This window comes from Phyllostomus hastatus, unplaced genomic scaffold (genome assembly GCF_019186645.2).
Source record: "Phyllostomus hastatus isolate PE091 unplaced genomic scaffold, TTU_PhHast_1.1 phas_scaffold_46, whole genome shotgun sequence".
Taxonomy (NCBI): Eukaryota; Metazoa; Chordata; class Mammalia; order Chiroptera; family Phyllostomidae; genus Phyllostomus; species Phyllostomus hastatus.
The window spans coordinates 2,776,982-2,791,525 of record NW_025334032.1 but is presented as its reverse complement, the minus strand read 5'-3'; the positions used below and the strand labels follow the sequence as shown (position 1 = coordinate 2,791,525).

The following is a 14,544-nucleotide window of genomic DNA, read 5'->3' as shown; positions in this document are numbered from 1 at the left end:
ATGTGGGCTTTGACTGGCTGCCCCCAGCAGATCCGTTAGCCATTTGGTAGGGTGGGGTTAGTGTAGCTCCCCAGGCTAATTTCACAAGTAGGGAAGTGCTGGATACAGGAAAGATGGTATCTAAGGATGGTGGAAAAGAGACTCAACGCAAGGATATTGACGTCTGTCTCTCTAGCCCTCTCCCCAAAGCCACACAACTCAATCTCTCCCTGTGTTGTCTTGTCCCCTTTGTAGCCATCCCTCCACTGGAGCCCAGGGTAAATGCCTTCAAGTGAGATTGTTGTGTGCTTGCCCTCAAAAAGGACTCCCGAACTTCTAGCATACTTCTGTCTCACCCAGGAGGAGGGAATCCCCAGTGATTTTCACAGCCAGATGTTATGTGGCTCCTCTTCTCATCCTTGGTACTCTGAGTTGGGAGCTTGGCATGGAGTTTAGACCTTTTGCTTCTTAGGGGAGACCTCAGCAGCTGAAATATTCTTCCAGATTCTCAGCTGCCAAACATAGATAGATGCCCTTTTACATGTTTCCACCCTTCTACCAGAGTCTGTGTGACTTCTGTATATCCTTATTTGTAAGACGTCTGTTCAGCTAGTCTTAAGATGGTTATACAGGTTTGTTGTTCTATAATTTAGTTGTAATTCTGAAATGATCCTGTGAGGAGGTGAGTGTATCTTTTACTTACCCCACCATGTTGGATCTTACCCCTTAAGCAACATTCAAATATACCATACAGCACTGTTAACTCTAGTCATTTTGTTATATGTTACATTCCCAGTACTTTATTTATAAGGGGGACATTCTAATCCCACCCACACTCACCTCTGGTAACCACAAATATGATCTTTTTTCCTATGAGTTATTTTAAAGATTTTACATATAAATGAGATCACACAGGTTTGTCTTTCTTTGTCTTACTTACTTCACTTAGCATAGTACCCTCAGGGTTTGTGTATGTTGTTACAAATGGCAAGATTTTCTTCTTTTTATGTCTGAATAATATTCCATTGGTTACATATACCACAACTTCTTTACCCATTCATCTGTGATGGACCCATAGGTTGTCTCCATGTCTTCGCCATTATAAATAATGATGCAGTGAACATGGGAGTGCAGGTATCTCTTTGGCATAGTGTTTTCATTTTGTTCAGATCTCTACTTACAAGTGGAATTGAGTGGTTATAAGATAGTTCTAATTTTAATTTTTTAAGGAGCATCCATACTATTTCCTGTGGTAGCTTGGCCAATTTACATTCCCACCAGCAGTGTACAAGGGTTTCCTTTTCTTCCCATCCTTGTCAACATTTGTTATCTAGTGTCTCTTTGATGTCAATAAAAACAGATGTGAGGTGATACCTCATTGTGGTTTTCATTTTCACTTCTTTAATGATTAGTGATGTGGAGCAACTTTTCATGTATCTGTTGGCCATTTGTATATCTTCTTTGGAAAAAATTCCATTCCATTCCTGTGCCCATTTTTAAATTCCATTATTTGTTCTTTTGCTGTTGAGTTGTAGAAGTTCCTTATATATTTTGGATATTAACTCTTTATCAGACATGATTTGCAAATTTTTTTCCATTCTACGGGTTGTCTTTTCATTTTGTGGGTCATTTCTTTTACTTTTTATGCAAAAGCTTTTCAGTTTGATATAGTCTCACTTACTATTTTTTGTGCTTTAGGTATGATGTCCAAAGAATCATTGCCAAGACACATGTCAAAAAGCTTTTGTCCTATGTATTCTTTTAGAAGTTTCGTGATTTTAGGTGGTATTATGTTTATGTCTTTCATCTCTTTTGAGTTCATTTTTGTGAATGGTATAAGATAGTTTCATTCTTACACATGTGAATATCCAATTTTGCTGGAATCTCTTATAGAAAAGTCTTGATCTTGGATTACTTGTCAAATATTAGTTAGCTCTGTATGTGTGGTTTTTTTTTTTTTCCTGGGCTCTGGAATCTGTCCCATTGGTCTATTTGTTTATGTTTCTGCAAGTACCATAAGATAGACTTGAAATCTATGCCCCCTACATTGTTCTTTCTCAGGATTGCTTTGGCTATTTGGGATCTGGTAGTTCCACATACATTTTAGATTCTACTCCTGTAAAAAAAAATGCTCTTGGAATCTCAATAGGGATTGCATTGAATCTGTAGGTGGCTTTGGGTAGTGTGGACATTTTAACAATATTAATTATTCTATGAACACAGGATACCTTTTCATTTATTTGTATATATTTTTAGTTCTTTTTTCAATATTTTGTAGTTTCCAGTGTCCAAATCTTTTACCTTCTTGGTTAAACTTATTCATAAATATTGTTTTTGATGCTCTTGTAAATGGGATAAATGGGGTCTCTTTTCTTTTTTTCAGATAATTCATTGTTATTGTATAGACACAATACATTATTGTATGTTAATTTTGCATTCTGCACCATTGCCAAATTCATTGATTAACGTAACAATTTTTTGGTAGAGCTTTTTAAGATTTTCAAAATATAAAAGCATGTTATCTATAAATAGAGATGTTTTACTTCTTCCTTTCCTATTCTGATGCCTTTTATTTCTTTTGCTTTCCTAATTGCTGTGGCTAGGACTTGGAGTAGTACTATGTTGAGTAAGTATGGTGAAAATGGACACCCTTGTCTTGTTCCTGAGCTTAGAGGAGAAGTTTTCAAACTTTTACTGTTGAGTATGATGTTAGCTTTTAGCTTGTCATATATAGCATTTATTATATTCAGATACCTTTCTTCTGTACCTTACTTGTTAAAGAGTTTTTATCATGAATAGATCTTGAATGCTGTCAGATGTTTTTTCCATATCTATTGAGATGGTTGAATTCTTTTTTTCTTCTTTTATTCTCTTAATGTGATATATCACATTTATTATGTGTGGTGAACCATCCTTGCATCCCAGGTATAAAACGCACTTGTATTAAAAGGAATGATCCTGTTAATATGCTACTAAGTTTGGTTTGCTAGAATTTTACTGAGAATTTTTATATTTATATTCATCAGGGATATTGGCCTATAGTTTTGTGGGGGGTGGTTCCTTGTAATGTTATTTTCTTGCTTTGGCATCAGGGTAATGCTGGCCTCATAAAACGAATTTGGGAGTGTTACCTCCTCTTTAATTTTGGGAGGGAAACTTGAGAAGGATTTGCATTAATTATACTTTAAATGTTTGTTAAAATTTACCAGTGAAGCAATCTTATTTTGGGCTTTTCTTCATTGGGAAATTTTTAATTACTGAGTTAATCTTAATACTAATTGGTCTGTTCAGATTGTCTAATTCTTCGTGACTCAGTCTTGGTTGAGTATGCCTTTAAGAATTTTTCATTTCTTCTAGGTTGCCAGTGTTTGTATAGAGTTGTTCATAGTAGCCTCTTATCTTTTGTTATTCTGTGGTTTGATTTGTAATGTATTCTCTTTAATTTATAATTTTATTGATTTGAGTTCTATCTTTTTTCTTTGGTTTAGCTAAATATTTGTCTGTTCACACATGGCTTGATCCTGTATATAAAAATCTCAAGGAATCCTCAAAAAAATGACTAGAGGCTCCTGATCAAAATGGTAGTATAGGTCAATGCAGTACTCACATCTCTCACAACCAGGTCAGAATTATATCTAAGCTACAGGACAACCATCATTCAGAACTTCCTAAAACCCAGCTGAAACAAATCTACAACTAAGGATTTAAAGAAGAAGCCACATCAAAACTAGTAGGAAGGGCAGAGGTGCAGAATGTACTGATCCCAAACCCATGTGTGGCAGATAAAAAGTGGGATGGATATCTCAGCTGCAGAGGTCCCAACTTAGGAGTGAAGAGTCCCAGGCCCACACTGAGCCCTGCAGCTCAAGGTTCCAGTGCCAGGAAGAGAAGTCCCTATAACTTCTGGCTGTGAAACCCAGTGGGGACAATGGCTGACTGAAACGGAAGGTTTCTGGAGTCCCAGGTATTCCTCTTACAGGAACCGTGCACAGACTCACACAGACTCACTTGCTTCAAGCTCCAGCACTGGCGCAATAGCTTGAAAGGCAGCTGGAACATACAGGAAGGAACTGAAGTGTATGGCACCAGGGCAAGTGCGGGAGGGACAGCTTTCTCCCAAGCAGAAGTGCTAGTGGAGGCCATTGTGCCTTTTCTGAGGCCCCCCCGCCACACACACACACAGAGCCAGTAGGAAGGTGCCATATCTTCAGTCTCCATCAACCTTGCTAAAGCTATTCGCCCTGCCCTGGTGATTCCCCAAGACTCTGCCCCACCCAACTTGCAGGTCCACCCAAACTGTTTCCAGTGGCTTTTCAATACAAATGGCCTGTCTTGGTTAATCCTTCATTCAGACTTTCCTAAAATCTCTCAAATAAGCAGCACCTGGCCTATACCTCTAAGTTGCCTCAGGCCTAGCACTAGTGGCAACCAGCCTTAGTTCAAAGCTTGACCTCTCCTCAGCACCTCCAAGCCCAGTTCAAGTAATAGCCATGTGCAGATTGCTGTGTGGTTCATGCCAGGTGGCCCCAGTTAGAACACTGGTGGTGGCTGACCTTTACTGGCCCTTCTCAGGAAGCCCCTGAGCTTGTGCACCCAGTGGACAGCTTTAGACCACATTAAAGCACCACTCAACCACCTCATAAGTGACACACTCAAGGGGTAGATTCAGTGGGCACCAGAGCCCCACTGAAGCAAGTCCTGCTGCATGGGATGGGTCTCTGTACACATGATTCCCCAAAGTGGTTGCAGCCAGTCCTTGCACCTCATTGACCTGAGGGTAAATCCCTCCCATTGAGGTGCCAACAGCAATCAAGGCCTAACTACAACAGGAAGGTATACACAGCTCATATTCCGGGTGGGATAGCACACAAGTACCCAGCTTGGGTGATCAGGGAGACTGTGCCACTGGATTATATAGAACAACACTATTGTACATGAGGCCACTCTACCAAGACCAAGAGACAAAGGACCTCTCCCTAATACATAGAAATAATCACATGAATGCTGTCATAATGAGAAGACAAGCATGTCCCAAATGAAAGAATAGAACGAAACTGCAGAAAAAGCATTCAACAAAATAGAGGCAAGCAATCTACTAGAGTCAGAGTTCAAAATACTGTTTGTAAGGATGCTCAATGTACTTAGGGGGAGGAGTAGTTGAACTTAGAACTTCAACAAAGAGATAGGAAACAAAAACAGAACTAGAAAAAAATGAAGAACTAGAAATGAATATATTACAGGGAATCATCAGTGGAATAGATGGAGTGGAGGATCAAGTCAGAGATTTGGAAGCTAAGGAAACAGAAAACTCCCATTTAGAACAGCAAAAAGAAAAATGAACCCCCCTCCCAAATGAGGATAGTACAAAGTGCCTTTGGGACAACTTCAAGAGTACCAGCTTCCACATCATGGGATGCTGGAAAGAGATGAGAAGGAGCAAGAAATTGAAAACCTATGTGAAATAACAATGACAGAAAACTTCCCTGACTTGGTGAAGGAAATAGACATTGTATTCCAGGAAGCACAGAGAGTCCCAAGCAAGATGAACCCAAAGAGACCCATACCAAGACACATTATAATTAAAATGTCAAAGGTTAAAGACAAAGAGAGAATCTTAAAAATAGCAAGAGAAAGCAATTAGTTACCTACAAGGGAGCTCCCATAAGCCTGGCAGCTGATTTCTCAACAGAAACTTTGCAGACCAGAAGGGATTAGCCCAAAATATTCTAAGTGATGAGGAGCAAGGACTCGTTGGGTTGCCCTCTGAAAAGTTTTTTTCCCCATAAGATGGCTATAGTAGTGCTTAGTTGTTTCAGTGGCTTAGTAGTGCTTAAACTTCATTTGAAACAATTTTGTTAGATTGTATTGTGACAGCTGTCATATCAATAGGCATTAAAAAAACATGGAAATTGGTGAAGTTTTATGTAGCCATTTTACTATTGAAGATGGAAGAAAATGTGCAACATTTTCATCATATTATGCATTTTTAGTTCAAGAAAGGTAAAAATACAACTGAAACACAAAATTTGTGCAATGTACGCAGAAGGTTCTGTGACTGATTAAACATGTCAAAAGTGGTTTGCAAAGTTTTATGCTGGAGATTTCTCACTGGATGATACTCCATGGTCGGGTATATCAGTTGAAGTTGATAGGACTCAAATCAAGACATTGACAACAATCAACATTAATACATGGTGAGAGATACTCAAAATATCCAAATCAATAAAGTTATTGGTGGAAATGAAAAATGTGTCTTTTAGTTTACAGAAAAAAACTAAACAGACTTGTTGGCCAACCTAGTATAACCAAGATTACTCTACCACCCAACAAAGCTATCATTTAGAATTAAAGGACATCTAAAGAGCTTCCCAGACAAGAAAAAGCTAAAGGAGTTCATCACCTCCAAACTAGTGTTAAATGTTTTAAAAGGTCTTTAAGAAGAATGAAAAAAAAATTAAAAATATGAGCAATAAAATTACAAAAAATACATATCTATCAACAATTAAATCTAAAAAACAAACTAAATGAACAAACAAAACAGAAACAAACTCATCGGTATAGTGAACATTTGATGGTTGCCACACGGGAGGGCGCTTTTGGGGAGGGTTGAAAAGGCAAAGGGATTAAGAAGTACAAATTGTTATGGAATAGTCACAGTGATGTAAAGTACAGCATAGGGAATATTATCAGTAAGAATGTAATAACTATGGTGTAAGGTAATAGATTTATGGGCAGTCACTTAGTAAGTTACATAATGTCTAATCAGAGTTGTACACTTGAAACTAATATAATATTGTATGTCAACTATAATTGAAAAATAAAAGTACTTAAAAGTAACTAGAGTTAGTAAGCATATTAAATAAATTGTAACATATAAGGTCAAAACAAAAGTGCAACTTTTTTACACACTAGCAATGAAGAATCTCCAAAGGAAATTAAAACTATTTTTATTTACTGTAGTATCCAAAAGAATAAAGTACATCAAAATAAATTTACCCAAGTTGGTGAAAGACTTGTATGTGGAAACCTAATGAAACATGACAAAGGAAATGATAGAGGACTTAACTAAATGGAAAGACATACTATGTTCATGGTCTGGAAAGCTTAATGTTATGAAGATGGTAACACTGCCCAAAGGAATGTACATACTCAATACAGGTATTAACAAAATTCTAGTAGCCATTTTTCCCCAGAAATACAAAAGCTGATCATCAAATTCATAAGGAATTACAAGGGGTTCTGAATAGCCAAAACAGAATTTTGGAAAAGATCAGAGTAGGAGTAATACTTTTCAATTTTACATCTACTAAAATCTACAATAGTCAAAACAGTTTGGTACTGGCATAAGAATAAATATGTAGACCAATGAAATAGAATTGAGAGTCCAGCAATAAACCCATATATCTTTTGCTAATTTGTTCTTGACAAGGGTGCTGAAACTGTTCAGTGGGGAAAGAATAGTCTCTTCAATAAATGGTGCTAGGGCATCTGGATATCCACATACAGAAAAAAGAAAAAGAAAAATCTGCAGTTCTGCTTCACACCATTGTGGATCAGCAACTTAAATATGAAAGCCAAAACTATAAAACCAGAGGAAATCTTTTTGACCTTGGATTTGGCAATGGAGTCTAAAATATGACCCCAAAAATACAAACACAAAAGTACAACCAAAAAAATAGATAAATTGGACTGCATCAGAGTTAAGGATTTTTGTATATCAAAGAACATAATGAAGTAAATGAATAGATAGCCTGCAAAATGGGAGAATATATTTGCAAATCTTGTATCATAAGAATCTAGTATCCATAATATATAAGGCATTTTTTTTGATAAAGCAACAAAAAGATAGCCAAATTAAAGTTGGACAAATTACTTGAATACACATTTTTCTAAAGAAGATATACAAATACCCAACAAACACATGGCAAGATGCTCAACATTACTGATCATTAGGGAAATGCAAATCAACCAAAATGAGGTACTACTTTATGCCCATAGGATGGCTATAATCAAAATAATAAGCATTGGCATGTAGAGAGATTGGAACCCTTGTATATTGTTATTGGGCATGCAAAATGATGCAGCTGAAGTGGGAAACTTTGGTGATTTCTCAAAAAGTTAAACACAGAATTACCATATGACCCAGCAAGTAAGTGCCTAGGTATATACCCCAAAGATTTCAAACATGCATGTTTATGGCAGCACTGTCCTCAATAGCCAAAAGGTCAAAGAGTCCAAATGCTCATCAGTGTTTGAATGGATACACAAATTCTGGTATATCCATAAAAAGGATTGAAGTACTAATACATACTACAACCTGGATGAATTGTAAACACATGCTTAGTGAAAGAAACCAGTTACAAAAGATCACACATTATATAATAGTTTATATGATATATCCAAAATGCTTAAATTTATAGAGACAGAAGCAAATTTTAGTGGTTACCAGGGGTTTGGAGTGGGAAAAGTGGAGTGACTCCTTAATAGATACGGGGTTTTATTTGGGTGTGATTGAAAGTTTTGGAACTAGATATGAGTAGTCATTACACAATGCTGTGAGTGTACTAAATGCCACAGAATTAAATACTTTTATATTAATTTAAAATTAACTTACATAATATGAGTTTCACTTCACTAAAAATGTTAATAGTGGCAGGAATAGATTATAACATTGATTTTTAAAAGAATCCATGAGCTTATACTCATACTAAGAAACACTTAAATAGGGGTGTGGGATAAGGGGATGAATATAGAAAAGAAGTCTCTACTTAACAGAAAATGCTAACTGAAGAATGTATAAAGAATAGGGGTTTTTTAAATCACCATTTTACATTTATTACCGTAATGACTTGGTAATAATTGCTGACCATTGAGTGAAAAATTGCTGGGAAATAGGATATTTGTGGTCTCAAAGTACAACCATATTGACTATTTATTGCTTTCAAAGGGAAATGGTATTCTTTTTAATAAAGACATCTAACAGATACCACCTAAACCAAGTGATCAAACTTAACACCACTCACATATTCGAAAATGGTTTATCAAAAAAGAATGAGTGTGAAAGTGATTAAATGTGGCAGCATGTTAACAGTTGGTGAATCTAGATGAAAGGTATATGGGTGATCATTGAACCAATCTTGCACTTTTTCTGTACATATTAAATATTTCAAAATAAGAATTTACAGTCCCACCAACAATGCACTAGGGTTCCCTTTTCTCCACAACCTCTCTGACATTTGTTATTTGTTGCTTTGTTTATGATGGTCATTTTCACTGGTTCAAAGTGGTATCTCATTGTGGTTTTAATTTGCATTTCTCTGATGGCTAGTGATACTGAGCATCTTTTCATATGTCTCTGGATCCCCTGTAGGTCCTCCTTGGAGAAGTGTCTGTTCAAGTCCTTTGCCTATTTTTTTAAAGATTTTGTTTCTCTTTTTCTTTTTAAAAATATTTTGTATTGGTTATACTATTACAGTTTTCCCAATTCTTATCCCTTTAACCCCCCTCTGCCCTGCCCCCACAACCCTCCAGCATTACCCCCCCTTAGTTCATGTCCATGAGTTGTACACATAAGTTCTTTGAATTCTCTATTTCCTATATCATTTTTTATCTCTCCCAATCTATTTTATGCCTACTAATTATGCTTCTTCTTCCCTGTACATTTTCCCCCTTATTCCTCCCTTCCCCCTCCCCACTGAAATCCCTCCATGTCACGTCCATTTCTCTGACTCTGTTCTTATTCTAGTTGTTGGCTTAGTTTTGTTTTCGTTGTTTTCTTCTTTTAGGTCATTCATTGATAGTTGTAAGTCTATTGTCATTTTACCATTCATATTTTTTATCTTCTTTTTCTTAGATAAGTTCCTTTAACCTTTCATGTAATAATGGCTTGGTGATGATGAACTTTAACTTGACCTTATCTGGGAAGCACTTTACCTGCTCTTCCATTCTAAATGAAAGCATTGCTGGATAGAGTAATCTCAGATGTAGGTCCTTGCCTTTCTTCTTGCCTGCAAGGTTTCTTTTGAGAAATCAGCTGAGAGCCTTATGGGCACTCCTTTGTAAGTAACTCTCCTTTCCTCTTGCTGCTTTTAGAATTTTCTCTTTACCTTTAATCTTGGGTAACTTAGTGATGATGTGCCTTGGTGTGTTTCTCTTTGGACCCAACTTCTTTGGGACTCTCTGGGCTTCCTGGACTTCCTGAAAGTCTATTTCCTTTGCCAGATTGGGGAAGTTTTCCTTCATTATTTGTTCAAATAAGTTTTCAATTTCTTGCTGTTCTTCTCCTTCTGGCACCCCTATAATTCAGATATTGTAATATTTCAGGTTGTCCCAGAGGTTCGTAAGTCTCTCTTCACTTTTTAAAATCTTGTTTCTTCATTCTGTTCTGGTTTGATGTTTTATTTTTCCCTTTTGTTCCAAATTGTTGCTTTGAGTCCTGGTTTCCTTCCTGTCACTATTGGTTCCCGGAATATTTTGCTTTATTTTATTCATTTGTTTTGTTTTGTTTTTTCATTGTTCCACCAAACTCAATTAGATTTGTGAGCATTTTGATTACCAGGGCTTTAAATTCTCCATCAGATAGGTTGGCTATCTCCTCCTTGCTTAGTTCTTTCATTTGGGTCATATATCTTTGTCTTGGCACACCTGATAAGTTGTAAGGGGGCAGGGCCTTAGGTATTCACCCAGGCAGGGCAACCCTCTTTGCTGCACTTTGGCATTGTCTGTCGGGGACAGGCCAGAGAGGGAACAATGCAGCTCACCTGCTTGTCTCTAGTGCACTTTCCAGTGTATTTGTGTGAGACTGGGAGCATCTCCTGCCACAGTAACCCCTGCCATACTCCACAGTCAACTCTGAGTCTCAGTTTCTCCTTCAGCTCACCCCGCCCGTGCTGTCCGCCACCTCACTTTGGTCTTCTTGAGCCAGCATGGATGGTGCGGTCCACCGCCTTACTGATCTGATTGTTCTGGTTGATTTTTTCTTTCATTCCTTGGTTGGAGTTCCATGCAGTTTAAATTTTTGGTGCTTCTGGTTGTTTATTGATTTTAGATTGGTTGTTATCCTCCTTTTGGTTGTGTGAGGAAGCAAAGCGTTTCAACCTCTACCTCCACCTTGACCAGAAGTCAGATTTTGTTTGTCAAGTCCTTTGCCCATTTTTAAATTGGGTTGTTTGTCTCCTTAGAGTAGAGTCATGTGAGATTTTTAATATATTTTGGAGATCAAACCCTTGTCTGAGGTATCATTGGCAAATATGTTTTCCCATACGGTCGGTTCTCTTCATTTTAATGCTGTTTTCTTTAGCCATGCAGAAGCTTTTTATTTTTATGAGATCCCATTTGTTTATTGTTTCCTTTATATCCCATGCTGTAGGGAACATATGAGTGAAAATATTGCTGCATGGAATATCTGAGATTTTCCTGCCTATGTTCTCCTCTAGGACTTTTCTGGTGTCACAACTTATATTTAAGTCTTTTGTCCACCTTGACTTTATTTTTGTGTATGGTGCAGCCACTATGGAAAACAGTATGGAATTTCCTCAGAAAACTAAAAATATAACTGCGTTTTGATCCGGCAGTTCCACTGCTAGGATTATATCCTAAGAACCCTGAAACACCAATCCAAAAGAGCCTGTGGACCCCATTGTTCCTAGCAGCACAGGTTACAATAGCCAAGTGCTAGAAGCAACCTAAGTGTCTATTAGTAAATGAATGGATTAAAAACTATGGTATGTTTATACTGGAATTCTACACAGCAGAAAGAAGGAAGGAGCTCCTACCCTTTGCAACAGCATGGATGGAACTGGAGAGCATTATGCTAAGTGAAATAAGCCAGGTGGTGAAAGACAAATACCATATGATCTCACCTTTAAGTGGAACCTAATCAACAAAACAAACAAGCATGCAAAATATAACCAAAGACATTGAAATTAAGAACAAATGTACGGTACCCAGAGGGTAGATGAGAGGGGATAATGGGGGATAGGGGAAGGGTTTTCAGGAACAACTGTAAAGGACACATGGATGAAAACAAGGGTGGGTTGAATCAGGGGAGGGAGTTTGGGAGGGCTGGGGTAGGAGGAAAAGGCAGAAAACTATTTGAACAATAATAAAATTCAAAAGTATTTAATAAAAAAGTAAAATAAAAATACACACACAAACAAAATAAGAATTTGGGATACAGATGAAATTTGAATATGACTTCCCTTCTTAATAGTCTTATCTAAAGATATAACTTCTTAGCTTGATATTTATCGATCTTCATGATCTAGCCCCAGCTTATTATCACAATGTTACCTCTTTCCATTATATTTCTCAAACTAGTTTAGGTTTGAGCTATACCACACTTCTTCACTATTTTCAAATTGTCAGTGATTACTTTGACCCTCTTGATATCATACATGCTATGTGGTTCTCCTTGAAATGTCCTCTTCTTCTTTTTAGCTTAACTCCTAGCTGTTCTTCTGAATACTATGCAGTTACCATCTGCATGAACTTTTTCTGATTATCCTGAACTGAGTAGAGCCTATAGGACATTGTTCATTCATATGCCTACTATACTACTTACGACATTGTACAGTTTATTGGCTGAGTACTTGTATGTCTTACTAGACTGCAATCTTCTTGGGTCCCTTGGATTATGGTTTATTTTTTTCTTGGTATCCACAGTACGTATAAGAATATGTGCCAAACAGTGGATGCTTAATACATGATTTTTAAAAATGAGTTAATTTCATCACTTACTATTTTATGGAACATCTTATTCTAATTTAAAAGAGGCCTGCTTATTCTTTTTTTGTTGTTTTTACTTAAACAGGATATACTAGTTATATATTTATGTCATGTTTTGTTTTCTTAGTTTTATTTTTTTGCCAACTTTATAGTTATTGAATTCATGAGAAATAATTAGTATTTTATAGAATTTCACAGTACTAGTACTGCTTAGATTATTATAATTTAAAAGAAGTAACATCTATATAAAGTATGCCGCATAGTGTGACAGAGTAAGCACTGCTTTGGGTCTTGGTCCTCATTAAGAATTTAATGAAATCCAAAGAAAACAGAGAACCCTTTTTGTAAAAAAATTATAATATCTACAGAAAGTTTCACATACAATTCTGTATAGTTCACAAACCCTGTGAATGATTTATCTGTGGCCCCAAGTTAAGAACTTGTGCTTTAACTCAATGCTGGCCTCAGGTAACATCTTTCAGTAATTCCTCACCTCTACCAAATTAGGAAAGGAGTGAAAAAGAGGGAATGTGTTAAAAATGTTTTTAAAGAATCAGGATTTGTTGGGATTGATAAAAATGTATTAGAAATGAAAGTAAACTGAAAATCCTCTAGCCCTCCTTTAAAATTGTATGTTTTCTTTAAAACAGTTCTTGGATTTCAGTAAATCAAAATAACAGAAAAATCTAAAAAAAAAAAATGAAAATACTGGGTATGGTTAAAGCTGAGTTCAGTAAAATACATATTCTTCACTGCATATATTTCTAAAGAAAGAATGAAATAGAATATTCAAATGAAAAAGTTAGAAAAACATCATGGTAAACCTAAGGAAAATGAAAGAAGATAAGAGGAGCTGAAAATCAAAATTAATGCATTAAAAGAAACCTACTTAGATGACTACTATAGCCTCCTGACAGGTCTCCCTAGTACTACCTGCATAAGTAACATTCATCATTGCCCTTAAAATTGCTCACAAGACCTTTATAACTGGCTTGTGTCTATCTTTAAAAATTTTAATAGGCACATTGAAAAACTAAAAACAGGTGAAATTAATTGTAATAATGTTTATTTAACTTAGTATGTCCAGAATATTATTTTAACATGTAATCAATATAAAAATTATCAGGAAGGTATTTTACATTGTTGAGGTTTTCTGTACTCTTTGAAATCCAGTATGTATTTTACACTTACAGCACTTGTAAATACAGACTAGCCATATTTCAAGTGCATAATAGCTAGCCACAAGTTAAATTTAGAAGCAATAGAAGATAGTCACAAAGGCAAAAAATAGATAGCATTGGCTATAAGAAAATAAAGAATTGTATTAAAAATTAAGGAAGAAGCAAAATAGGAATATATTTGCAGTGTAATATAGTGTAATATTATTACTATCATTAATATGCAAAGAATTAATACAAATCACTAGGAATACTTAAGACCCTGAAAAGATAACAAACAACCAGTTTACAAGAGAGCTAGCAACAAACATAAAAGATAGCATTTAATCTCATTAATAATCAAGTGCAAATTAAAAAAAATAGTAATATACTATTTTCATCTATCAAGCTAGCAAAGATTTTAAAACTGTAATTTCCAGGGTTGTGGAAAATGCAGTCAAATGGTGTTCTCATCAAGCATGCGGGGGAATATGAAGTAGTAAAACCTTTGTGAAAAGCAGTTTAGCAACAGACACAAAAATTTTATTTCCTTTAATATATTATATATAGAGAAAAACTACATGCCAAAAATTTCCTTATTAGAGGTTAAAGTATTGTAGTTTATGGTATAGTGATCTGATGAAATACTATGAGCAGTAACACAAAAAGTCTTTCTATAATA

General features: G+C 36.0%; 1 protein-coding gene across 3 annotated transcripts in view; it reads left to right on the top strand.

Annotated features, from left to right (window-relative positions):
* Positions 1-14,544, top strand: part of FNDC3A (fibronectin type III domain containing 3A) — a 230,994-nt gene that overhangs the window by 75,064 nt on the left and 141,386 nt on the right. The window lies entirely within an intron of this gene.